Below are 4,074 nucleotides of genomic sequence, written 5' to 3'. Positions count from 1 at the left end.
CTGTGAGCTCACCCGGAGGGACAGATCCTGAACCATCTGGGTAAGTTCCTGAATCTGACTAACCAAAAACTGGCCAGGATTTGGCCCAACACCGGTGGGATTCATGAGGCCGACAAAATTCTCCCTACTGGATAAGTGAAAAAATTAACTCCTGTTGAAATTTTTTCTTTTGTCTGGCCGGTGATAATGTTACGATTCCTGTACTCCAGACTGGAGAAGATCTTATGGCAGAGATCTGAGTACAGGAATGAAATACAGGTTGTGGGAGCTGGAGAGCCTAGTAACCCCTGGCGCCCTAACTCCGTTGTCTCGCCCGTGTTATCAGAAATCCCCTGCGAGACTATGGTTGCTTGAGCCCATGGCAGCCGCGTTCGAAGGGCGGATTATGTCTGCCCAACCCCGATGCCCCCGCAGGTCTTAATGGGAGACAAGGGGAAGTCCGAGACAGGGAGATAACAAGGGGCCCTCTGACTAAGCAACCAAGCCAGGGGTTACAAGCTAACTTAACTAAATCAAAAGGTATGTGCGGACTAGCCGCCAGGGAAAAGGACAACCAAGGATCCACGGATCCGACACTCCTATCCGGCACCGCTGGACACCAGAGTGGATCTTGTGGAAGCGGAATCCTCCGCAAGGCACCAGAACTCAAAATAAACACAATAATAAATAGTAGCGGACAAGCCGCAACACACGGCTGCGCCGCGACTCACGAACACCACCAGATGTTAAAGGTGCTCGGTCAGACTCCAGGAACAGATGGTAACTTCCGAGTACTGGATCACTGAGAACAGGAACAAACGAACAGACCGGGACTGGGAACTCTCTCTGCAGCAGAATCAGGCAAACAGGAAGCTATCACCGGCGTCTGTGAGGAGTCCTGGGAGTGCTTTTAACAGAGAGTCTTCCAATCAGCTGTTTGGAGGCTGATTGGATTAAATGCCATGCAGCTGACAAGCTGCATGGCCAGGGAAACAGATGAGTGATAATTACAACATGCCGTGCAGCTGCATGCTACACAGCCAGGAAACCAGTGATGATATAAACTTAGACCCAGCAACGGGGAACACGATCCGACAGTGGCGTCCCCGTTGCTAGGCGCCGGCCGCACTGACGAGCGGACCCTCGGCGCCTAACACATCTCCTCCTTCACATTCTCCCGCAACTGGGGGTGCGAGGAAAAGGCTCAGAATTCCGAGCCCACCCGCTGGCGGTGATGCAGGGCAGTCTGGAGCGACTGCTGATGCTGACATCTGGTCCGGACTGAAGGACCTGACAACCATTACGGACATGTCGTCTACTGTCACTGCATATGATTCTCTCACCATTGATAGAATGGTGGAGGATTATATGAGTGACCGCATCCAAGTAGGCACGTCACACAGTCCGTACTTATACTGGCAGGAAAAAGAGGCAATTTGGAGGCCCTTGCACAAACTGGCTTTATTCTACCTAAGTTGCCCTCCCACAAGTGTGTACTCCGAAAGAGTGTTTAGTGCCGCCGCTCACCTTGTCAGCAATCGGCGTACGAGGTTACATCCAGAAAATGTGGAGAAGATGATGTTCATTAAAATGAATTATAATCAATTCCTCCGCGGAGACATTGACCAGCAGCAATTGCCTCCACAAAGTACACAGGGAGCTGACATGGTGGATTCCAGTGGGGACGAATTGATAATCTGTGAGGAGGGGGATGTACAACACGGTGATATATCGGAGGATGATGATGAGGTGGACATCTTGCCTCTGTAGAGCCAGTTTGTGCAAGGAGAGATTAATTGCTTCTTTTTTGGTGGGGGTCCAAACCAACCCGTCATTTCAGTCACAGTCGTGTGGCAGACCCTGTCACTGAAATGATGGGTTGGTTAAAGTGTGCATGTCCTGTTTATACAACATAAGGGTGGGTGGGAAGGGCCCAAGGACAATTCCATCTTGCACCTCTTTTTTCTTTTATTTTTCTTTGCGTCATGTGCTGTTTGGGGAGGGTTTTTTGGAAGGGACATCCTGCGTGACACTGCAGTGCCACTCCTAGATGGGCCCGGTGTTTGTGTCGGCCACTAGGGTCGCTAATCTTACTCACACAGCTACCTCATTGCGCCTCTTTTTTTCTTTGCGTCATGTGCTGTTTGGGGAGGGTTTTTTGGAAGGGCCATCCTGCGTGACACTGCAGTGCCACTCCTAGATGGGCACGGTGTTTGTGTCGGCCACTAGGGTCGCTTATCTTACTCACACAGCTACCTCATTGCGCCTCTTTTTTTCTTTGCGTCATGTGCTGTTTGGGGAGGGTTTTTTGGAAGGGCCATCCTGCGTGACACTGCAGTGCCACTCCTAGATGGGCACGGTGTTTGTGTCGGCCACTAGGGTCGCTTATCTTACTCACACAGCGACCTCGGTGCAAATTTTAGGACTAAAAATAATATTGTGAGGTGTGAGGTGTTCAGAATAGACTGAAAATGAGTGTAAATTATGTTTTTTGAGGTTAATAATACTTTGGGATCAAAATGACCCCCAAATTCTATGATTTAAGCTGTTTTTTAGTGTTTTTTGAAAAAAATACCCGAATCCAAAACACACCCGAATCCGACAAAAAAAAATCGGTGAGGTTTTGCCAAAACGCGGTCGAACCCAAAACACGTCCGCGGAACCGAACCCAAAACCAAAACACAAAACCCGAAAAATTTCAGGCGCTCATCTCTAATCAGAACCACTCCCAGGTCCCCTCTTAACCTGTCACCCTTTGAGATTCTTTTTGGTCGACAACCCCATGTAATGATTGACCCCCAGGATGATTTGAAATGCAATAATGAAGTGACCGTAAAGTACTTGGTTAAGATGAGCAAGCAGTTGAGGAATCAAAACAGCAATCTAAAGCTAGTGATTCCTGATCTGCCAGACAGCAATTGTCATGACACTGAACCTGGGGATTATGTAATGATTCGAAATTTTCTACGCTCAGGTTGCCTGATTGACCGGTGGGAAGGACCGTACCAAGTCTTACTGACCAGCACGACAGCATTGAAGGTTGCCGAAAGAGAGACTTGGGTCCACTTGTCCCACTGTAAGAAGGTTGCTGACACAGAGAAGTCCCGTGACAAAGAGCAGAGTGTAGAGGAAACCATATCACTGGAGTGCCTGTTCCGGGAAGGTTGAGAGGCAGGACTGTTGTCACGGCACCTGAGCACAGAGAACTACAAGATCAGAGGCGGTTGTCGCACCAGTTTTTCATTCCCTTCTATTATTTTCTTTACCTCCCATTACCACTCTTTCTTTCTCCTCCTGCAAGATGGACTTACCTCAAGAGACTGCGTTCCGGGTTTTCCTGTTAACCCTGTTGTTGACCAGAACAGTCTATTTCGGTGAGAGTACCAGAGAGGTCGAGAAAGGATCTGGAATGGGTTCTGATGACAAGGACGGATTAGTAGAATTCCAAGAGCAACACAGTCACCGAGCAAAGGCGAGTATCAGAGAGTGCACCTATTAAATATTAATATTAAATAATAGGTGCACTCTCATTGGTGAGTGGGACACCTCGGCTACGTGTTACTATCATACCTCACCACTAGAGCCCAATCTCGTCCGATCTTGGAAGCAAAACGGTGATGGGCTGGGTCAGTATCTATGGGGTGACCCCTTGAGAATACCTAGTATAGTAATTTGAGGTTGTTCTTTTCAAACTCAATACCAACAGCAGGATCACCACTGCCTCTTCTTTTTAATCTTTGACCAACCCTGGTGCAATTCAGGCAGGATTTGGATCAAGTAAGAATTTGACCTTTTGAGTGATACACAGATGCATATACCCCCACAAAGCCATTTATCGAGTGAATATGTCAGTTAGGGAAACAAACTTATGTGTTGACTGAGCACTCTGAATAATAGATAATGAGATGTGACAGCGGATATATGGGACATATATTTCCCGTTGTATTAGATACCTATTCGTGCAAGACCTATTCAGGTCCCATTAAAACAAACATTGCTTGTACTGGTAAGGCATAATAGATGTAAGACAACTGTGCCTACATCTTTTTTGTCAGTCTATATTGGCATAGACCAAAACCAGAACATACCATATAA

At 47.6% G+C, this 4,074-nt stretch overlaps 1 pseudogene; it reads left to right on the top strand.

The window, feature by feature from the left end:
• Nucleotides 1-3,535: 3,535 nt before the first annotated feature.
• Nucleotides 3,536-3,653, top strand: LOC134950667 (5S ribosomal RNA; annotated as a pseudogene).
• Nucleotides 3,654-4,074: the final 421 nt, after the last annotated feature.

Source organism: Pseudophryne corroboree, chromosome 1 (genome assembly GCF_028390025.1).
Source record: "Pseudophryne corroboree isolate aPseCor3 chromosome 1, aPseCor3.hap2, whole genome shotgun sequence".
Lineage (NCBI taxonomy): Eukaryota > Metazoa > Chordata > Amphibia > Anura > Myobatrachidae > Pseudophryne > Pseudophryne corroboree.
This window is presented reverse-complemented; position numbering and strand designations above follow the sequence as displayed.